Raw genomic sequence first — 24,433 nt, 5'->3', positions numbered from 1 at the left:
GGGAATTCTTCTAAACTGTTGTGAGCCTTGATTTCCTCATCTAAACAAGAGTATTTACTCCACAGACTTATTTTAAGAGTACACTTAAGTAAGAGAATGTAAATAATGAGTAAAGGGCCAACTGTATAGAGAAAAGAAAATTGTCCAGTAACTGACAAAGGACTATCACAATAGCAAGAAAATCCATGAGAAGTCTTCAAATCTGTGTGTGCACGCGCGTGTGTGTGTTGAGACCACTCCTGAGAAAAGAAGGAACAAAAATAATCTAGACATCTTTTTCAGTTATTAATGTATCTTCTAGTACAATTGATACCTTGAAAACATTAGTAAGAAAAATGATAACAGGTGCTCTGTGGATGCTTAAAATGGGGGTAGAAAGAAATTAATACTAAGGTAGTAATTTGAAGCCTGGGGTCTTTCTTAGTGAAAAGAGAATAATAGCTATGGCAAAGTGACTTGGACAGAGTTAGCATGAATAATGTATATTAGTTTCCATAGGAATGTGTATTTGTATAATATTTGTGATGTTAAGTGTCTTTAATTATGTGATGACATTGATCATGTTTACAACATGTGGTAAGGTAACTTTTTATCAGATGATCCAGTTCACATGGGAGCAGATTCCATAGGGAGTTAGTAAAGATGAGAAACAATGTTTTTATATTTCTTAATGGGTGAGAAATGGAAAGGTTCTCATGGTCACATGACAAGTGAACAGTAAAGCTAGTCTGAGAATTGCTGATTCTAGTATAGGACTCTTGTGCATATTGTCATTTTGCTTTTGCTCAAAATAACAGTACTTACAGATGCAGAGTAGTTTAAGTTGGCAGAGATGGGGGTGAAACTGGAGCCCAGTACTTATTTACTGCTATAGGTGGTGCTCTTCTGTTGAAAATTCTTTATTTAATTTAAAGTTGGTTTTGAAATTATGCTTGTGTTAGTCAAAATAACAAAATACTGAGATAATTAACTTGTAAGTAGATTAGTAGATTTTGCACTACAGAAACAAAGGGCTCCCTACTCTGAAAGGTGCGCAGCCATACTTTGGGGAAGTATGTTTAGGTTCAGTGTACTGGACTTGTGACCTCTGTAAGATTGTACGTTTCTGCTTAATGTTTACTTAATCCCCTAAGTTTTAAGTGGACCCTCTTCCCCAGAAAAGCACACACTTGGTTTTGTAGGATTATTGAGATCAAACAAGGATCATAGCAAACATATTCCTTCCAGATGCCTCTTCTTCTCTCATCATGGATTAGTCATTTAGCATGGGACTAGTAAATTATCAGAATGGTGGGCCTTTTCCTCTTGCTTTTTTCTTGGTGGCTGGTGGTTTCTGCTGAAACATCAATGAAACATCTCAGAGTTTTAAGATTCTTGATAACTCTGGCAATGAGCCTTTTTTAAATTCCTGTGACACATTTGCTAAGAGTACATCTCTAGAATGCTCCTTTATAAAGTTAAAAGTGTAACTCTAATTTCTAGTACCAATGTAGTGAGCACAATGTAGTGAACATAGGCCATAGGATTTGGATTAAAGAGGAATGTGAGTAGAAGTAATTCTGAGAATGGTGTTTGTGGTAAATGACTTCATAAGTCTAGGCAAGAAGAGCTTAAAGTTGTTACCATGAATTCCATTAGCTTGCAGGATTTTTATGGTTTTAAAAGCTTCCCTCCAAGTGATTTGAGATTGCTGAACTTGGATACCATAGAACCTGATTTGTCTCCTGGGTAGAATTATAAGGCTGTTATGGGACCTCATTCAATACATAGTCTTGATTTGTGTTTGAACTTTTTGTAATGAAATGATAGTCATTTCTTTTTAATGTTTAGCTTCTATAGTTATTTTGTCTTATTTTGAAATACATTTTCCACTACAGGATTGTTTAAAAATCATTTTCTTTGTTTCTTCTACGTCTTTAGTGGTTTCATTCTTGCATTTTTGCTGTATTTGGAACTTATTTTGGTATAAAGGATAAGGTAAGGACTTAATTTCTCCCCCCCCCGCCCATGGGTATCCAGTTGTTGTGACAATAGTATTTAATGTGTAAACCTTACCCTAGTTATTTACAATGCTATGTCCATGTTATCCTGAATTCCTATGTGTATGTACAAGTCAATTTCTACATTTTCTAATCTGTTCCATTCTAGATTTATTTACATGGATCATGTCAACAGCATGGTATTTTAGTTATGAAAGCATTATAATGTTTTCATATCAGTTAGGGGATGCTCCCTATTTTTTATTCTTTTTTTTCAGATTTGTCTTTATTTTTCCTTAAGAACTTTAAGATCAGCTTTTCTGCTTCATAAGAAAATTGTCAGAGATACGTATGAATTCTTCCCTCTGTGATGAATTCTTAGAGCCCCATCTGTATTACAAATCTGGAGACCTAATTTTAGATTTTGTTCTGACATTGACTCTAATCAAAACATTAGATTCATGTTTTATCATGGTACATATGTTTGCAGGTGCTTTAAAAAGAGTTACTGAATACTTGTAAGTTTTTTGTCTGTATTTTTATTAATCACTTAGGAAGAGCTATTGTGAAAATCCTCAGTTTTTTTAGCACTGCAGAGAGGTCCTTATGCTTGCAAAAATTGGAAACAGAGTTCCCTGAGCTCATTTTTGTTTTAAAATTCAGTTGTGAATAAATAAAAGGTGATATATCATCATTCTATCAAGGATTAAATTTAAATCTTTGTAGCCACTGAAAAGGCTACTCTACCAGGAGAGATTCCAGAAATGGTTCTTGGCAAGATCATTTGTCTGTTTCTTTCTTTTCCTCTGAGACCAGTTGGTGTTTTGAAAGGAAGCATATTGTCTAGATTTTCAGAGTTCTCCAAAAACAGGATGAGGGAGCATGTTATTTTTGAAGCATGTAACATGATTGCATCTTCAGCAAAATAAAGTGCTTTGACGGCTTGAATTCTTTGTGTTGTCATAGTTGCCTATTTCAATTGAATTAAGTACCTGTATGTCTTCTTCCCTTTCAGAGTGTTCATTGTTAGGCAAGAGCCACTGGATAGAAAGAAGACAATCAAGGCTGTGATAATTTTCAAAAGTCAAATTCTGCATTTTGAAGGGCAAATCAAATCTATAGTTTATATAATTCTGTAATAGATTGGAAAATAATGGAACAAATGATGAGAGAAAATTGACCTTCAGCTGTTGGTGAATTACAGTCACCATTTTTTAAAAATGAGAATTTTAAACAATTTTTTTTAGTTGCAAATGGACACAATGCCTTTATTTTTATGTGGTGCCAAGGATTGAACCCATTGCCTCACATGCATTAGGCAAGTGCTCTACTGCTGAGCTACAACCCTAGTCCCTAAAATGAGTTTTAAAAATGAAGAGACCAAAAGGTTTTTTTCCCTTTTGAAAAATTGCTTTGGGGATTCATTGGTTTAAGACTGCTCCAGAACTTAAAAACAAAACAGAAAACCCCAAAAGCTTACTAGCAATCATATAATTTCATTAGGAATAATATTCTTAAGTAGAGGGTGAGATTTTGAATTGTTCTTGAATTGTCTGGTTACAACAGTCTGTAATGTTTTTATGTGAAAGTAAATATGATAGATAAGCTGATACAAATTACCATCATTGAAATTTGCAAAATGAAAGAAGAGAGTTTAGGAAAAACATGAATATAAACAGAAAACAGTGCTGGAGAATAAATTTTAAAAATTTGAAGTGGAAATCAGTTAATTGAATCCTCAAATGTAGTTTATTTTGTGCAAAATAGAAATAGACTTTGGCAGGTTGTGGGGCTCCTTAAAGCATAGCTTTGTGTACATTTTCACTGTTCTGGAGCATGTGTGACCAGAGAAAATCAGAACCACACAAACCATCCTGTTTCTGAAGTTACATAGTATCCCCAAATTGATTTCCTGTATTCAGTTGTCAACACAGTTTATCTTTTGAGAAACATTCTTTCCTTTAGGATCTAAATTGATTTTTTTTTGTGACCCCACTGCAGATTTAAAATACTTAATTGACAGTCTACACTTCCACCAGTATAGCGTGAGTACTTCTCTTCTCTCCTCTGATTCTTGCCAACAGTGGGATTTTTCATGTTTTAATTTTGTTAATCTAATAAATTAAAATGTATTGCATTTTGACTCTAATTTGCATTTTTTATACTGCATGTGGTTGAACATTTTTTCATGTCTACTTTTCAGATTATTAGTAGATGGTTTATTACTTGGTTCCTTCCTGTTTTTTTTCAGCCAAATTGGTGGCTTACATAGAGAATCTTATTTTGTGAGAGCTACTAGTTTGGAAAACAGTTTCAACTTATCAGGCCTGAAGTTTAGTGCTAAAAATGGTTAATTTCAGAATTGACTAAGGTGGGATACGGGGAGCAAGTTCCTGCCTCTAGAGTAATAAGAACAGTGGTTCCTGACTAGGTGGGAGTTCTTGTGATTGAGAGATATCAAATCTTTGCTACAAATTGAACCCAGCAAGGATGAACAGTTGTGTGGTGTAGAAAGTGACTTATATATGCAAACAGTAGGGTCCTACTAAGACTTGAGATTTCGGCCTGCTGTGGCATGATCAATAAATGTATTTGTATGAGTGGTCTTGCTGGTTTGGCATAGTCCAATGTTAAAAATAAAATAGGTTACCAGCATAATACTTTTAGAAAAACTTTGTTTGCCTTTATCTGGTTTTAAAGTCTTTTCTTTATTTATTTCTCCAAAGTACAACTGAGTTTGGAAGATTTATATATGCAAAAATCATAAAATTAAATTAAAAATAGTAGTGTAAGTTGGGATATAGGATACCTTCTGCCTTGAAGGGAATGTCCTAAGTCATGCTTGGATTATCTTGAACACATAAATATTCTCAGTTTGGCTAAATATAACTGTAAATTTTAATATTAGTGAGCATAATTGTCCTGCTTCTTAGATTGAATTAAAACCAAGGCAGTGCTGTTGAAGGCATTTTCACATTTCTTTTGCATTAGTTTCTTAACTGACTGTACTGCATTCCTGTACATATGCCAGGGCAGATGAAGGTTCACCTTTAAGATCAGGTGTTCAGGAGTGGATGGAAAACATGAACCTGCTTTAGCTTTTGTGTGTGTAACTTCCCCTTTGGAATTCATTCTTTGGGGAAGCTGAAACTGAAGACCCACATCTGAGTAGCATTCTAACAGTATTTCTCATTAATATGCCTTGTCAGTCCTCTGTTTGCAAAGCATTGTCAGAATGTTCTTTTGTTTTGAAGTCTGTATGCTTTGATTTCTGTCCTGTTAATTTCTTATCCTTGACCCTCTGTTGAGATAGTTCTTTTCCTACCATGTTTAATCACTCTCATGAGGAAAAAAAGTGAAATTTGCGACATTTGTTTTTAGTTGTTTCAGTACTAGTGAGATTGCCATATCTTACTTTCTGTGTAAAGATGTAATATGGCATTTACTTTTGCTTCTGTAATGTTTTTTGAATTTTGACATCTTTTATTAAAAAGGGAAAAAAAAAGGAAGGTAGAAAATTCTTGATTGTTGCCCTAAATTTTCCTTTTTCTTTAAATGCCTTTAAATGTCTTTCTCTCTGTAGATGTCATCTTTAAATGTAGGTTTTAAACCAGAGGATGCCCCTACAGATCTATTCACAGAAAGTAATCTGGGTGAGATTTAAGTGGAGACAAATCTAATTGAGATTGTTAGGTAAGATTATCAAGGAAGGGTGTATAAAGAAAAGGACTAAATAAAACAGCATAACCAGTGTTAGAGGGGGATTGGTTCCAGGGCCCTCTTGGATGCTCAAGTCCCTTATATAAAATGCTGTAGCATTTATTTATAACCTGTGCACATCTTGTCATATACTTTTAGTTATCTCTAGGTGACTTATAATACCTAATACAATGTGAATGCTTTGTGCATAGTTGTTACAAGAAAAAAGTTTGTAAATGTTCAGTACAGATAAAAAAAATATTTTCTGAATATTTTTGACCCACAGTTGGTTGAATCTGCAGATGTGGAACCTCTGTATATTTAAATATACAGAGCCACCTGTATATTTAAAACTGGATAATCTTATAATTCTCTAGTATCTTCTATATAACCTATTGGAATAAAATGACACATAAATTTTCCATTCTTTTAGCAACTACTCATTGAACACCTTACTGTATGCCATGCCCACTTTTGGGCACTGGACACAAGTGAACAAAGTATTTAAAAAATTGCTGCCTTGCTCTCACAGAGCTGAAATTCTCTTGGGAAAATAGGCAATAAAGGAGGTAAGTTAGTAAATGATAATGTACACAGCAGATCAGAAGATGGTAGGTGCTAGTGAAAAAAAAGGCATCATTGAAGAGAGGAAGTTTGGGGCTGCAGTTTCATTGGAGTAGGTCAGAAGAGGTAATGTTTGGGCAGAGATTTAAAGGAGGTGTATAGGAGAAATCATTTCGAGGTGGGGTAGGTGAAGAAGAACATTCCAGGAGAAGATGGTAGGAGGAGCAAAGGACTTCTGGTGGTTTCGTTTCATGTATAGAATAACAGGGAAGAGGGCTAAAGTAGAATAAAGGAGAGGGAAAGAGTAAGAGGTACGGGAGGGAAGAAGGTAGGTCTGGTGGCTTTCTTAGGTCATTATAAGGGTTTTGGATTTTGGAGAAAGACATGACCTGACAGAATTGCTCTGGCTTCCATGTAGAGCAGGAAAATAATGATGTTGGAAAATAAACAGAAAATCAGGAGACCAGGTCAGGGGCTTGGGTTAGGTTGGAAGCAGAAGGAAGTGGTCTGATTTTGATCTATTTAGAAGTTAAAACTGCCAGTAGGATTTGCTGGTGGATCTGATGTAAGAAGAGTGAGGGAGATAATATATGCATGTTCCAGGTTTTTGACATGAGCAACTGAGATGTGTCGTTGCCATGAACTGAGATAGAGAAGCCTTTGAGCACCAGACTGCAAGTCAGGAGTTGGAATCTGGGCATGTTAAATTTGGGGTGTGTATCAGACATCTGAATGAAGCTGTTGAATTTGCTCTCGGGTGTATAATTTCAGAGTTCAAGGGAGTTAGTCTGGTCTGAATATGTGAATTTTAAAGTTGTCATTGAAAATGTGGCATTTAAAAACTTAGGCTGAATGAATTCAGGAAGGAAGAGAGAGTTTGTAGAGAGAAGAGAAAGGTCCAGGTCCCAAACTGTGAGAATGTTAGAAACAGCTGATGTTGGTGGCTTAAGCTCTTGGTTACTTCTTGAGGTACTTCCTTCCATCTTAGTTGGCTTGCTTTTGTGTGTTAATCTTAGTACACTCAACTGTCACTTCAGAATGGACATCTTACTGGAGAGGATATAGGTAATCATTCAAAAGTACCTCAGAGGAAAGGGGGAGTTGTTTTTCTCTTGCTTTCTATATTAGAATGATTCAGAATTTTACTGGGCTTTGTTTATTCTCTGTACCAATAAAGTTAACCGTACTGTAGTGTTTTTTTGTTGTTGTTGTTTGTTTGTTTGTTTTTGTTTTTGTTTTTTTTTTGCTTTTGTTTTATACCAGCAATAGAATATAGGGGCACTTAACCATTGAGTAACATCCCCAACCCTTTTTAAATTTTTTTTTTATTTTGAGACAGGGTCTTACTAAGTTGCTAAGACTGGTTTTGAACTTGCAATCCTCCTGCCTCAGCCTCCTGAGCCACTGGGATTATAGGCATGTGCCTCTGTACCTGGCTTTAGTTTTAATGAAGTTTATGATGTTATCAACCTGTGCAAAGTGTTTTATTTAACTGACTAATTTCTAATTATCCTGACAGTTTACCTTTTTTTTTTTTTTTTTGGTACTGGGGATTGAACTCAGGAGCATTCAACCACTGAGCCACATCCTCAACTCTGTTTTCCTATTTTGTATTTTATTCAGACAGGGTCTCACTGAGTTGCTTAGCACCTTGCTTTTTGCTGAGGCTAGTTTTGAATTTGCAATCTTCCTGCCTCAACCTTCCAGCCCCTGGCTGACAGTTTACTTTTAAAGAATATAATTTACATTAATTTGAAACATTTTATTTTCAGGAAAGATTCCAGAATATTAGGTTGTGTGTGTGTGTGTGTGTGTGTGTGTTTGAGTGAATCCTAGTAGGTTTTTTTTTTTTTCTTGGAATTATATGGTAATTCTACTTTACCTTAAACTTGGTTTACTTAGGCTGCTTTGACAAAATACCAGAGACCGTGTGGCTCAAATAGCAGACATTGCTATGATAAAATACTGTAGACTGTGTGACCTAAACAGCAGTTGCTTATTTTCTCTGTTTCAAAGACTGGGAGAAACCGATGGTCAAGGTTCTGGTGGGTTTGGTTCCTGGCAAGGAATCTCTTCCTCTTCTTATAAGGGTACCAGTCCTGTTGGATTGGGGTACCATCATTTTGACCTCATTTAGCCCTAATAAAGGCCCCTTTTCTAAACAATTATATTAGAAGTTGGAGCTTCAATATATGAATTGGTTTTGGGGGTGGGAGACACAATTCAGTATGTAATATGAATGTTTTCTTAATTTTCATAACTGTAACAGAATATTCTTATCAGTTTCTTGAGAATTATGTGTTCAGGAAATTTTTTCTAAAAGATCTTTTTTTTGGCATGTGTATGTGTGTGTGTTTATGTGTGTATTGAGCATGGCTGAGTTATTTTCAAAGGGAGTTTCTGTAGTGTTACACAACTTGCAGCAATATTTTTGGTCCTTTCCTTCAGGATAGTCTTTTCACAAACTTTTAAATAGTCTAACGTTTTACGTTTTAGGAATTGGTCCTTAAATTTCTGCAGCATACTGAGTACTGTTGGGGGATGTTGTGATTTGTGGTTTTAAGGGAGTCTCTGACATGCAGTATATTGATAGGATCAACATATGAATGAACAAATTTTTAAGAGAAAGAATGTGTGTATGTGCTGTATCAAAAATGGAAATGCAACTCCCCCCCCCCCAAAAAAAAGTCAGCTTGTTTATGGAAGGATCATTTATCTTGTGAATTCTTTACCTGTTGTGTTACTGAAAAGTTGATTTTGGTCCTTACCAGCTCTGTGGAAGCATAGACTTCCCTCAGCATGTTGCCTCCTGAATGGTTGGTTGAGAGTGAGAAAGACTAGAGGTTATGAAAGTTCTACCTGATGACCATACTGATGAAAAACTATAAATGGTCCAAATATTTTGTTTATAACTTCACCTTTATTTTTCTAGACTTTTTACTAAGCCACATGAAGTTTGCTTTGTTTAAATTTTTTTTTTTTTACTATTAATCATGTATTTTATTTCTTTGAAGTCAATTTCAGGTATTTTTATATAATAATATTCTCTTATTATATTACTGATATATGTGCCTTAGCATTTACTTCATATGAGATTTTCTTGCAGATTTATGTATTTACTGTTTTTTAGTCACTTTCCAGTAGAATCCTACCTCCAAAAAAAAAGTGTTTAGTTTGACTCTGTTTTATCCCCAATACCTAGATACTAGTCCATAGTAGGTATTTGATAAATATTCTTGCATATACATCCTGTAAACACTACTTTTTATGCTTTTCCGTCTAGTAGCATAGAATTTTTTCACATAGTTTTCTAAAATACTATACAGGTGATTACATAATATCTTACTTTATAAAGCTAGTGTAATTTGCTTTAAGCGAATGCTTTTGTTTGGCATATTTAATTGTTTTATAATAACACTGGAGGGAGCATCTTTATAAATATTTCTTTAGAATATGTTATAATTTTTAGTTGTAATGGTTTAAATAATGTACATCTCTTAACATATACTGAAAACAAGTGTAACAATTTATATTTGTTCAAGTATGAATTTTAAAAGAGCCCTTTTCTCCTAGCATTGGATAGCTAAAGATATTTTCCTTTGATTTTGTATTCACTGCCTTTGGCAATCCCATCTATTGCTCTTCTCTTCTAGACCTTTGATTACCGCCAGGACTGATGATGTGTGAATTCTGCTCAGGGTTCTAACTCTGCATTTGCTAGATATCTGGAGGTTATTCCTGCATCTCAAGTTCATCATCTCCAAAAAATGTAATTCTTATCTTTCTATCTAAACCTTCTTCCTACTGCTCTATTTCCTTTTGAGATAATTGAAGGTAAAATCTTTTTTGCACCCAGGTGGACTTTTGGAAAGGATTCAGTTCTTCCTTTCCTCTTTTTCCTTTAGTAGTTTGTACATGCCCTTTTATTTCTATGCTCCTTGATGATGCCTTGGTTTAAGTTTATGACCATCTATTTCCTGGACTATGTGATTATTGCTCTGTCATGTTTTCTGTGTCACTTTTCTCCAACACACCATCCACACTGCTAGTTATCTCCCTAAAACTTCATAGTACTTCTTTTACTTGGCTAAGTGAATTGTTTCTTCAAATCCTCCCACTTGCTTGTAGAGTGACATGTGAACTTCTTAACTAAGGCTCTGTGCCTTTCCTTTTCATCCCTCTCCCCGCAGCCAGTCTGCCTTTTGTCATTTCCTAGAGATTTCTTCCTCCACAGTCTTGGATATCTTGAATCTTTGGCATTCTATTTCTTTGTCTTCTTTCTCTATACTTCTGTGAATAAGATCTGATCACTCCCATTGCATAGAATGCTGTCTGTCCATCATGCCTCACTTAACATTCATTTTCAGATTCAACTCAAGCAAGATCCTCTTTTCAAAATGGCAACTTTCTTTCTTGTACAACCACCAGTATAAGTATTTAGATGACAGTGTCTTTATTATCATTTTTGGTAATAATTGTATAGATTTTATATTAGATTATATGATTTGGTGTTGTTTATCTTTGATTCCATGGTGCTTACAATACTGGTTATTGTAATAAATATATAAAATGCTGCACTTTGAGTCAATAACTTACTGGTGTTCTTCCTTCTTTCTTCTCTCAGGTATTGTTTCCATTCAGTTTGAAGAATTCCAGCATCTTTTGTAGTATGGATCTGTTCAGCTTTGGCTGGTTGAAAAATATCTTTATTTTTCTTTAAAGAGTAAACATTTGGGCTGGGAATATAGCTCAGTTGGTAGAGTGCTTGCCTCACAAGCACAAGGCCCTGGATTCAATCCTCAACACTGCAAAAAAAAAAATAAAATAAAAAAAGAAGTAAACATTTTATTTTAAAATAATTATTGCCTCACAGGATATTAAAAAATCTCAAAAACTTAAGTCCCATGTACCCTTTGTTGGGCTTCCCCAGTGGTGGCATCTTTTATAGCTTATAGTGCAATAAAAACCAGAAAGTTGATATTGGTACATTATTGTTAACATCTTAATGACCTTTTTTAATATTTCCTGTATTTTCAACTATATTCATGTGTGCTTGTTTGTATAAAGTTCTGTGCAGTTTTATCATGCGTATATTTGTATGACAGCCACAAGTACTCTTCCATTACCACAAAGATCTTTTTCATGCCATTTCTTTGTATTCTGCTTCATTTCACATTGTATCCCTGTTCCCTGTTCGTTAGTCATGTCATTTTCAGTACATGTAATCATACAGTATGTAACCTTTTGAGATTTACTCTTGTTAAGCAAATGTCCCTAGAATTCTGTCCAGGTTGATGTACGTATCAGTTCATTCTTTTTTATTGCTGAGTCCTGTATACCATTGTATGGATGCAGTAGTGTTTGTCTAGCCATCCACCAAACAACATTTGCATTGTTTCCCAATATTTTGGTATTATAAATAGAGCTGCAATGAATATTGTGTACAGGTTTTTATATGAATGTTTCCATTTCTCTAGGATAAATACCTGTATGATTATTGGGTTGAATGGCAAGTGTATGCTTAATTTTGTAAGAACCTATGAACCATTTTCCAGAGTAGCTGTACCATTTTGTATTTCTAAGCAACAGGGTAGGAGTGAGTCATTCTCTTTTCATCCTTATGAGAATTTGGTGTTTTCACATTTTTTATTTTAATGTTCTAAAAGAAGAATGATATTTCATTGTGGTTTTGATTTGCATTTTCCTAATGATTAATGATGCTGACCATCTTTTTATCTGATTATTTACCATTCATATCTCTTGTTTGGTGAAATGTATCTTTGTCTTTTGTTTATTTCATAATTGGATTGTTTGTTTTCATTTTTGTGTTTAGTTTTGGGAATACTTTAAATATACATTTTACTGGATAAAGAATCCTATGCAACATTTGTTTTTCCTGCCCCTCAAAATTTTAAACATACTGGACTACTGTATTCTGACTCTCATTTTGAGCTCTTTAATTCTTAGGGCAAACCATTCCTGTGTAATGTTATTTAAAATGGAGGTTATAGTCACCCCATGAAATTTAATTCATTTGGACAAAGTGGACAAAATATTTCCAAAGGTGTCATTTATGAATGGACTGAGTCTTTGCCACTCAGAAGCTTTTGGTAGTATTCAGTTACTGACTCTGGAGGTATTCATTTGTTAGTTGGAGGTTTTAATACCTCCCTCTTTGGGATCTGAAGATTATGTGATATATTTATACAGAAATACATAGTACATTTCCCAGGACTCTTGTGACTTGCCTAGAATTTCTGTTGGGAGAGATTTTGAGATTTAACTTTAATAGTGGAATGGGCAGTGAGTGGAGTGGGTACCTGAGAATCGCTTTACATTTTAAGAGTCATCTTTACAGTGATATTATTTCATTTCAAATAAAATAAGAACTGGCTAGTGGTTGAAAGCATATTCTCTGGGAGCATATTTTTGTTTTGTTTTGAACCTCAACTTCATTTTTTACCATGTGTCCTTGGGCAAGATTCTTAACTCTTTTTTTCCCTTAGTTTCCTCATCTATAAAATACTCATAGGATGGTTATGAGGATTGAGGGACATGCACGTATAGCATGGAAACAGAGTGTCCTGGCAGCACCACATGCTCAGCCAGTGTTAGTGACCATGTTCCTCATTCATTCCCTTCTGAGTGCCCTATGACAGGGTGGATACAGTCCTGCTTAGCTTTTCAGCCTAGCAAATTCATGCTACAAATCCCAACTAAAAAGTCCTTTTAAATAAGAAGCCTTACAATGCCCATAGGAGCTGGGTTCTCTTTCTTTGTGGGACAGTAGGTATTGGAGATCAGATGTTTCAGTTCCTCTTTTCTCCTTGTGCAGGGTCATCAGTAAAGAGGGACAGGAATATCTGTTCTATGTCACTTATTGCCTTCAGGAAGAAATAATGCCACAGAGGAGTCTAGTGACTCCTGTCAATGTCTTCTGCCCCACTTCCCACTTCTTTCCTCCTTCCCTTCATTGTTGGAGAATGGGGAATATAGTAGAGTGATTGCCTTCTTCATGCCAGAGTAGAGATGACCAGCATATAGTTCCCTTAGGTTGAAAATGCTGAAGTTTAGAAGTTATGCAGGAGAGAAGACTGTGATATATTGAAATCTCACAATTTTGTTAGATTCTATAATGACTTTTCTGTATTTTTAGGTGCAGTAAATCATTCACATGCTTTTCAAATGAATCTTTAAAATTGCTGATCACTTTCATGTTATAAAAAGATTTGAGGTCATTAAATTTAAGCATTGAGATTGATAAAAATGGTACTAAAATCTGCATTGTAATACACAATGACATAATTATACATTTTGGTATCTGAATTATACAGTATTTATTTTAGGAAATTTCCATGGAATTTTATTTATCTAGTAGTTGTGAAAGGAGAAGATGAAGTGACTTGCTGTGGTGCTTTTGTAAAAAAAAATTTTTAAAAATTTTTAGTTGTAGATGGACACAGTCCCTTTATTTTATTTATTTATGTGGTGCTGAGGATTGAACCTAGTGCCTCACACATGTGAGGCAAGTGCTCTACCACTGAGCCACAACCCCAGCCACGCTGCAGTGCTTTTTGAGTTCAAGTCTGTTGTCTGTCTCCGAATATAGGTTAGTTGCCACTATAATTTCTTCAGTGCACTATGTAAGTTGAGTGCTATAGTCATTTAATCATTGCAGAAATGTTCTACAGAGATGAGGTCTGCCTTTGGGAGAGTAGGCTCCTCAAGACTTTGAAAGAAGAATGCTGTCAAGTAATGGGAATGATGATGGGTGACAGAATCAGGATCTTAAGGTGTTCTTATGCTTTGGGGTTGACAGATTCAGCTGGTATCTTACGCAGAATTCAAGCTATTCACAGACTGCTTTGCAAAAGCAAATCAGGCTTTTTAGAAATGAAACTGAGGACCTCAAATATAAAAAAATCTACTATTTGTAATATTCACATTTCTTTGTCCTTTTGGTAGATAAATTGGCCGTTGTTATCTTTATTGTAAAAATTAGAAAGGAACTGGGATATCTATTACATCAGTCTCTTGTCACAAGCATCCACATTGTCATTTGGAGATAGATCCATCCTACTATGTAACCTCAGAGAGGGAGAAGGGGCATGCATCTGTACACATATGGGATGGTGTGAGCACTTGCTGCAGGTAATGCTGCTAGGTGTGATGGTTGTGCTTTTTGCCTTCCCTCCCTGTCTGTTGACAGGATGTATGTTTTGCTCTCAGTAGTAGAGCAATATTGACTAAATGCCTCTGCACTCTTGCTGTGTTCCTTTCCATATCTTATCATTCCCCATCTTCTCACTCTGGGGGAGGTATTATTGACCTTATTTTTATATGTGGGGAGATTGAGGCTTTGACAGTTAATAACTGTCTCAAGGCCCAGAGCTTTTGGTAGTGGATCCAGGCATGGATTTCAGATCTCTGAGGCTTGTACCTCTGATCTTTCCCCTTTTACCATGCACTCTCAGGTTCACAGAAAGTGCTTCAGATCATATTGGATGCCACTAATTAAATGATTACTGCCACTCAATTAATCAGAGATGAGATTTAATGCTAGAGATATTTTAAAATTACTTTCTAGGAAACTAAAGTTTAATGTTCCTTTCTAGGAGGTGATTATTTTTCCTTGTTTTGTAAACAGTAGTATTCTTTGTAGTGTGGTGGTAAGCCATTTAGCTTTCATTACTTTAGATATAGTGTGAGTTAGGGTTTGACTAGAGGCTCAGGGGAATTGAATGTAGACATGTTGTAAAATGTTATTGTTATGTTTGTCAGCCTTATTTTAACACAAGAGAGTCCCCTCTGGGTGGAAGTTTATGGACCCATTTGTTATAGTGACTGTTACTATACTTTATCCTCAGGGAAGAAGGAAAAAACATCTTAAGTTACTAGTTGGATTGCACATGAAATCTTTATGTCAGGTTTAATGTTACAGCTTGCTGTGAAATATAGTTTGATTCTGTAATATGTAAAAATTGTTATGGTAATAATGAAAAGAACTACCTCTGCAATGCAGCATTTATGTCTTGCTATTTTCATCTGGTATTATACATTTCCCAAGTATTTTTGTGAACTTATGTAATACTTTTGTTTATTTTCCTTTGTCCAAATTTCAGAATTAGCATATTTAATGAAATTAAATAAAAATCCTGATTGTGTTATGCTCTAATGCATGGGTATCCAAAAGGTAGCCCACTGTGTGATATTGTAGGCCAGGACGTCTGTCACCCTTTTCAGAGTATGAGCTTGAAAAAAGTAAGGGTCATGGGGAGGTGAGACTAACTGCCATCAGAACTGTTGTTACATTTGTCCTTCTCCTGAAACAACAGTACTTTGCTGCAGTTACCAGCACACCTCCTCTTCTGACCAGTTGTAGAAGACTCAGCAGCTCCCTGAGTAGGTGTTGAACTGTTTAGATGTCAGGACAGGTTAGAAAGTCAGGTTTGAGAGTCAAGGTGGGTCTGGCAGTTAAAGGTGAGTGTTCTGGCACCTGAACAGAAATCAGGTGAATATTTAGGAATTAGGTAGTCCAAACAAGAAAATAAAAACATGGAGAAGGAGTGGGTCAGGTAAGGTACTTCTGAAGCAACATGCAGTCAGAACCCAGGGATGGTATGTAAGGCAACCATCAAAGTAAGATTGTAGAACCCAAGCAGTAAGATGTAAGGCAGTTTTGACCCAGTTAAGAAATTCTTTTGTAAAAAAATAAAAAGAAAACGACAACAACAAACCAGAATAAGAAATCCTCCTTTTTGCTTGTTTATAGGGTAAGAATGACTTTAGAGATTTTCTGGTTGGAGCCAGGAAGATGGAGCCAAAGCTAAGGATGCCATGGATTGGGTTCTTTTTCTTTTATTTCATTGGGGATTGAACCCAGGGATGCTTAACCACTGAGCCATATCCTCAGCCCTTTTTTGTATTTTATTTAGAGACAGAGTCTCACTGGATTGCTTAGGACTTCGCTAAGTTGCTGAGGCTGACATTGAACTTGAGATTCTTCTTCCTCGACTCCCGAGGATCTGAGATTACAGGCATGTGCCACCATGCTCAGCCCATGGTTTGGTTTCTGAAATTAGGGAATGAGACCTTGTCTGCTAGGCTGCTCGTTGACAGGTAGCATCATAAACAGAAATTTAGTGTGTGCCTGTTAAACACATGGTTCTAGACATTAAGAAAACCCACACAGTTCCTGCCTTCTCAGGGTTCCTGATCGAGTTGAGGAGGCAGAGCATACGGCCCCAAAGGTAAGCCACAGTGTACAGCAGCTTGGGTTGGCTGGCATGTGGGTGATATTCCTGCTGAGTTCTGTAGGAGTTTGTAGGGAAGGGTGATTTACCCAGGCTAGGGTGGTCCCACAAACACATTGGAAAAGACAGAGGGAGTGTTTTAGTCAACTTTTTCACTGCTGTGACTAAAAGTTCTGAACAGAACAATTTTTAGGGGAGAAAAAGTGTATTTAGGGGCTCCGGTTTCAGAGGTCTCAGTCCTTAGCAGATTTCATTCCTCAGGGCTCAAGGTGAGGTTGAACATCATGGAGGAAGGATGTGGCAGAGGGAAGCAGCTTACATGCTGATCAGGAAGCAGAGAGAGAGAGAGATCTCCACTTGCCAGATACAAATATATAACCTAAAGTCATGCCCCCTATGCCCCACCTCCTCCAGCCACACCCCACCTGCCTTCAGTTATCGCTAAATTAGTCCCATCAGGTGATTAATTCACTGATTGGATTAAGGCTCTTGTAATCTAATCATTTCTTGGAGCCTTCTTGTATTGTCTCACCTGTGAGTTTTTGGGTGATACCTCACATCCAAACCATAACAGGGACTTAGAGATGAAGTTGACTTTGGATGAGTGAATGTCTCCCACCTTACTTGGCTGTATGATTTTTTGAATGAGTCTTTTCATTCTACGAATCTTTTTCCTAATTTGTTAGATGGTTAAAGTGATTTCTATCTTGTTGGAGTCAGGGTTGTTTTGGATTAAATGAGGTAATGTATGTGAAAGGTTTTTTGGAAAATGGCACTGTGGTTTCAAATGTAAGTTGTTATTAATAATTTGCCATTTGCAGTGGAGAGCTTGTTTTATAACAACTTTAATTCATTCATCATATGCAAATGAGGTGGTACTCTTGCAATCAAAGGTGTTTAATGAAGGTCATGATTAGAAGTGGAGAGAACAAGTCAGGAGACTGTTTTTAAGTCAGGTTAGTATATGCCTGAGATTTCACTTATAAACTAATAAATATAACTAGCATTGAGAATTAATGTTTAATGTGTATCTGAATTGTTTCAGTTTTTGATTAATAAAAAGAGGAAATGTATTTGAAGAGTATGTTACTGAGTTGTGAAAAAAATAAGAGTCCATTTAGTACAAAATTACATGATGTGTCTCATTCTACATTCTGAAGCACACTATTTTTAGCATCTCTTTGAATCAGGAATGAATTCCAGTTATAGGATTTGGTAATTAAAGCAGAGAAAAATAGTTTAGGCAAGGAAATCTTTTCACTTGAGTTGGATCTCTTTCAAGGTTTAAACTGTTACCTTCAAGGGCCACCCTGGTAGCCACTGGTTGGTAGTCTTTGTGGGGTCAAGAGCAACAGGAAAAAAGTGTTAGAAGATCAGCCAAGGACATGGTGTCCCACTTTTTAGAACAGGGAGTTTTAAAAAATTTGAAATTTTTGGATCTTTTAGCTGGTAAGCTTGTTGTATATGTTGTCTACACAATTCTGGACAGAGGGTCAAGGACCCTCTGGCCTCACCTTGCTTATCCTGTTCATAAGCCCTGTTCATCAGTTTGTGTTCACCCTCTAAACCCCCAATTCTCTGTCCCCTCCCACTATCCTGCCTGCCCCTTTTCTCGAGTTCTCAGGCTGCCTCTGAGTATCACAAAGAAAAGTGCTTATTGGTGCCAACTGGTACTCGTCCACATTTGTATTTAATGATTGTGGATTGTTCCGGAATGTTGCTTAAAAGCTTTATTTACTTGATCTAGTCAGCAGTCTTTCCTCAAGCTGGAAGCCTTATTTTATCATGAACAAGTTATTATTATTTTATCTTTTTATACCCATTGCAAAGAAGCTCATTAACTGTGGGGTTGAATGGAAACAACTGTTCTGTTGACTCAAATTCTCATGCCTATTGCCTATGCAGCATTTAAAAGTGGTGGTTACAGAGTCAGCGTGAAGTCACTGCATACAAGGCATGTCTAACTTTCTCTGGTTGAAGTAGGTCAGGAAGGCACAATGTGATTTATTTTATTACACGGGCATTTGGGAAAGTTCATTTATTTGATAAAAGTTTTTTTTTTTTTTTTTTTTTTTTTAATATTGTCTGTGTACCAAGTTCTGGTAGTTAAAAGAAAAAAGAATGAGAATGGTAGAAATAGTAAGAGAGAGAATTGTTATAGTGACAAGTTAGATTTTTAGCAGTTTGATTCTTTTTGTTGTGGTAATCAATAACTGGGCAAATTTAAAACTAGAAGTAAATCTGAACTTCTGGAATCATCTTAGTTCTAGGTGTTTCGTGTGTTTATTTGTTTTGTTGTGTGCCACAAACACACATTGATCAGGAAGTTGCTGTGTGTAGGGATGACATTGACATACCTTGATACTTTCCCACTCTGGTGAATTGCATGGTCTAGTGGACTGAGCCCCAGGGTTAGGTGGCGTGGCACCTGATGGTGCAGCAGCAGTGATTGTACTCTGTACTGCTTGTCTTCATATGCCAAGACCAACTCTTCCAGTACATTATTAGCTCATAATAATACTTCTCCCAGTTTCATCTTTGTAGTTAGGGAAACTTAAGTTTAAATGAATTACTTTGAGTCTCCTACTGTGTAAGCCCCGAGAAGCCAGCATGACGTGGAGTCTGGCTCAAGAGTCGATGGCATTCTGTGGTGGGCACAGAGAAGGGGGAAGTGGTTGCTGCCAGGGTAGCTGAGCAGTATCTTGGAGCAGCAGTGACCATTGAGTTTCACTAGTCAGAAAGGGGCCAAGGCCTAGCAAGCTGAAGGATAGTGGATACAGAAAATACCAGGATTGGGCAGTCTCAGAGTCGGGTGTTCTAATGGAAAATAGGGGGAGGCTACCCTAGAAAGGCAACTGGCACATGGAAGTAACACCCCTAGATCTTGTTCCCAGGAATTAGATATTGTTACCTCACAGTGCTGCACGACAGGGTGTATCACATGTGGTGGCAGTGTGAAGAGATGAAGATAAAACTAGTCAGATGTGCACTGAGGGAGAGATGGGACAGGGCAGAGAGAAGACTGAGAAGGGTAAGGGCCTTTCCTGCAGGCCCTGTGTGGTTGGTTTGGCTCTGAGCAGCATCTTATGGGACAAGCTGGAGAGCACTGGGCACCTTCAGTCCTGCCTCAGATCCCAGGAAACTGGAAGAGTTATGGGGCTCCACAGACTCTGGTTTCAGTAGGCAGAACAGGAAGTGCTGGTTTGAAGTTATAAGGATGTAGGCTTTCACTGAGTACAAAGGAAGCCTTATTTCAGATAGTGATGCTTAATGACTGTGGTTACAGATCATGAACTCCCTCTGCCTCCACAGTGTTCAAGCAGAAGTGGATGGGCTGTCGTGGAGAGGAGCCCTCACTAAGTGGGGTCGTGTGGTTCTGTCTCCTTCACTGTGTGACATTGCTGCAGTCAGGTATATGGGCCTGTACATTTCCTTGGAGGTGGATGGGCAATACAGACACTATTTCAAAAGCAAGTTCTACATCTGCCACTTGATAGCACAGTATTTACATGGTGATGTGCATTTATCTTTACATTAACTTTGCATAATCTGTGCATCTCAAAAGACAGAAATCAGTCTCTTGGTGTCACTGTTTCACATACAAATTTTAGATCTTTCTTGTTTTATGCAGATGGAATCAGTATCAGCATGCACCCCCACTTAACACTCTCGGGTGGTGTCTTCCTGTGTGTAGCTTCATCTTCGTGGGACTCAGGGTTACATTTCTAAAGCATAGTAGGAGACTGGTGTCAAAGGGCAGAATTACAACACATTTAAAGATCTAATTGGCTTTTATTTATGATCCTAGAATCAGGCAACACTTTATTTTATAAATACAAAATGAGTGTTTTCATGAGCTGGGTAGAGGAGGTAGTCTTATGGAAAAAAAAAGGATTGAAGACTATAGAAATAAGAACTGAAGAATGGGTTGTTTGCTTCCAAGTTACTTTTCTTATAGAGTTAAAACAGAAAGAACTTTATTTTATAATGCCAGCCTGAGTAAACTGGGCCTTTTTGTTTGGTTGCTGTGAATCTGTATTTAGAAAACTGGCACATTTCAGAGTTCAGTTTGATCACATGGCACCTAGCATGAGTGACTCAATTCTCATATTCACACTTGGTTTGATAAGCTGGGGTCTACTGCAGTAGCTCAGTCCAAAATAATGATCTCCTGTGAACCTTAGCACTACTAAACATTTGGATAAATCAGTGCCCAGAGCTTTATTTGGGCTATTAGATTATCTGTCATGACATGAGCCAGTCATATTATATCTCTACAGTATCATAGTACCTCAGGATTGATTGCCCTTTCTTCATATCTTCTTTAAATGGAAGGGGAAGAAAATGTTGTCTGACCCTTGTATTTAGATTTGTGATAGGTAAGTTTTGAATGCATAAAATACTTAAAACTGGGAGAATTATGTGGTTTTATTAATAAAATTAAAATGCCCTTAGCTGAGAATGTGATAGGTGGTTTAGTAAATGTCAGCTAACATTGTTTTTATTTTAATTGATAGTGGCGTTCCTTCCATGACTTATTTTATGTGTATTTGTGTTTCTTTGCCGCTAGTTAAATAAAGGCTTCTAAGGTCATGGACCTTGACTTATTACTTAGCGTTGTTTTGGCTTCACTTTCTCTAAAAGTTCACATATGTGTTGAATAGGGTGGTGGAATCTGTTCCATGTCTTCATATTGGCTCTGCTGTAAAGATGCTGACTGTTCTTGTAATGGGAAGTTGAAGCTCAGATAATCTACCAAAGACAGGGGGAGGGGATTGCTGTTATTGTGCTACACATATGCTTTATACTAAAACTTTGTATTTAACATTCTTAGAAGATACGTTTCTCTGAAGGTAATAATGGCTGCATGTTTTATAGAGTCTGAGAGTCTTGTAAATAGAACTTAATGTGTGAATAATTGGGGTTTAAGGACAATATAGAATTTCATACTGGTTAAGGAGGTGGTACTGGGAAATGAAGTGTGGAACAGTATATCTGCAGAGAGCCTGTGTAGGTTCTGTATGTGCTAGCTTCTAATTTCTGGAAAATTCAGAGGCTTAAGAGAGAGGGCAAGGACCAAAATAGTAAACAAATCCAAATACAATCAGATTAGGAGAATATTGCCAGATTAACAGTGAGTCCTTTTGACACAACCTGTTCTCAGGTTAAACGTTTTCACATCACAGAATTCCTTATTTCGTATTGATTTTAAATATCATGTATAAGTAAGATAAATGGGCTTATTACTAGGAAAAACCTTATTATCATTGACCTTGTAAAATTCCTTCTAGAACAAAATTAGATATTTTATGAGAAAAATTCAGTCATCTTTTGCATCAGTGTACAGAAACATAACCAGAAAGTAATTTGTACTGTTTATGAGGTGAATGGTCTGTAATGCAATTGAAATATCCTGAACTCTTGTTATTATAATAACTGTCTGGCCCTACCCCCACCTTATTTTTAGAAAAAAAGGTTATTTTTTAAAGTAGGTGGTTAATTTTCCTGGTTTGGCTTTGGTCTATAGTTGTTCCCTAAATTATGATTTAAGGTTAGGGCTAGTTGATAACATTGTGCAGAAAGGATAAGTACATCTTTGGTGGAATTTGAGGAGGGAGGGTTTCCTTAAAGATCATTTTGTTCCTTTGTTCATTCTTCCAATCAGCAAATATTTGAATATATATATGCTTTTCATTGTAATATCTTTTCTGAGATATTGGTAATAAGAACTTAAGTCTATCTCAAGCCAAAGCCCTTGAAGTGGTACTGTCAATGTAGAATGTTTTATTTCAATTCAATTAATGTTAACATATTTAAGTTAACATTAATTGAATTGAAATAAAATTAAAAATTCAGTTCCATGGTCATATTATACCGTAGCTGTATTTCTAGTGCTCAGCCCTGTGCTTGGAAGCTGCAGTGTTAGACTTTCCATTGCTGCAGAAACTCAGTTGGACTGTGCTGTCTCATAGTCTTCCTTGACTCCACACTCCAAGAAACTTCTCAGTACCATTTTATACATCTCACCAAACCCTTACATCTCTCACATTTGTTCCCTTTTAAAAAATTCTCTTTTTGTTAACTCTTTTGTTAACTGATTTGAGGCTTTTTCAGTTTCCAGTTTTGTGAAGCATTCTCTGTGTTTGTTTCCTTCCTGTGGCAGTATCTTCTACCTGTGCTCTGTTTTTACCAAGTGTGTACACCTCTGTAAAAACTCTGGTCATTTGAATGCTACTTGCTCGTTGTAAGTGCTTTTTTTTTTCTTGGTGGAATGAGTGGTGCTTGTGTGGACAGGAAGGGGCTTTGGTCTTTTCCATTGTAGGAACACATATGCTGCCTGACAAGTAACAATAAAAATGTGTTTATTGAGCAGATAGAGCAATATGGGTGGATGAAGTCTGCTGTGGTAGGATGCTTTTTGAAGGCTAGAGACAATTTGGGTACCTAGAAGCTAGAAGAGAGGTGAGCATTCCTGGCAGACAGCATCACAGACACAAGCCCATTTGGGAAATTACAGGGCAGCTGTGTTCCTGTTCCACAAGGGGGCACTGCCAGCATCACTTAGAGCTTAGACCACAGATGTGCACAGAATTGGAATAATGGAGTTTCATAGAAACATGCACCTCTGAGCTGGTGGTATTGCACCTCTTAGTAGAGGTGCTATGTTTCACACTTCATAGCTTTGATCTGTAACTTCAAAGACTTGATGCTTCTCACTGGGCAATGAGGCTACTCACTTAAAAAGGGAAGTTAATTCTTTAAGATCTTTGTGGTGCCTGATTTATGTTAGATATTTAGATAAGAAAGAAAAAGAGCATGTCTGGACTGGAATTGTGACTCAGTGGTAGAGCACTCGCCTAGCATGCATGAGACTCTGGGTTCGATCCTCAGCACCACATAAAAATAAAGGTATTGTGTTCACCTACAACTAAAATATATATCTATATATCTATATTTTTTAAGCATTTTTTTTTTATCCAAAAGGAGACAGCTCAGTATAGTTAAGGACAGTGACTCTGTTCAGGCAAACTCATCTTGACACTTATTTTTCCCCCTCACTGTGTGATCCTGGGCAAGTTGCCTTCTAATCCCCAAGTTCTTCATTTTTAATGGAGATGTTACCTGCCTGTCAAGACTTAAGTGTATGTGAGGTGGCCTGACTACAACATTTACCAAATAATAGGTAATAACAAAAGCAGTGATTCTGTAGACTTTCACACAAATGAAAGAATTCCTAAACACAAATGATCATCCAGAAAACATACCTAATGTTGGATACTTTCCTCACTCTTTGGCACTGTCAGCTAGTTGTAACCACAGTTAGCTAGATAAAACCATCTCTAAAATAGTGTTTATAGCACTGGTTACTTTCAGAATCATCAAATCAGATCAGCTGATTGGTAGAAGACAAGTGAGGCCTGAGTTGTCTAAAACCCTATATTATTCTGTATTTATAAATAAGGAGATAACTTAATACAGATTACTTAGGAAAAAGCTCACTTTTCTCGTTTACTGTACATAATCAAGAGCAAGCTATACAGCTGCTTGTAAGGAAGAGGAAGCTGTGTAATGCTTTTGATTTTAAATAAGCAAGATAGGATATGTATACAACAGAATAGCACTGAATAAATGATCATTCTTAATTTTCAAGATACTTTTGAAAGGATAGTGGCAGTCCAAACTGTGTTCTCAAAATCTGTTGCTATATATAATTCATACATGTCTTATAATTATTTCTAGTAGACTCGGGAGTCTAGCAGACTTTTCCTTTTTTTCCCTATGGAAATTGCAGTTTCTGCTTTTTCTTGCCTGCCCTGCCTTTCCCAATTGCTACACAGCCTAGCTGTTAATATCCAGTATCCTGGAAACATTTTATTGGGTTCATTCAGCAGGTGTAAAATCTTCATTACTACTTTATCCTATGTACTATTAAATATT

The 24,433-nt window shown here is 36.5% G+C and overlaps 1 protein-coding gene across 3 annotated transcripts in view; it reads left to right on the top strand.

Annotated features, from left to right (window-relative positions):
• Positions 1-24,433, top strand: part of Wasf3 (WASP family member 3) — a 145,440-nt gene that overhangs the window by 29,187 nt on the left and 91,820 nt on the right. The gene's annotated exons all lie outside the window — the stretch shown is intronic.

Source organism: Sciurus carolinensis, chromosome 5 (assembly GCF_902686445.1).
Source record: "Sciurus carolinensis chromosome 5, mSciCar1.2, whole genome shotgun sequence".
Classification (NCBI taxonomy): domain Eukaryota; kingdom Metazoa; phylum Chordata; class Mammalia; order Rodentia; family Sciuridae; genus Sciurus; species Sciurus carolinensis.
The sequence above is the reverse complement of the archived record's forward strand: the minus strand, read 5'-3'. Positions and strand labels throughout refer to the sequence as shown.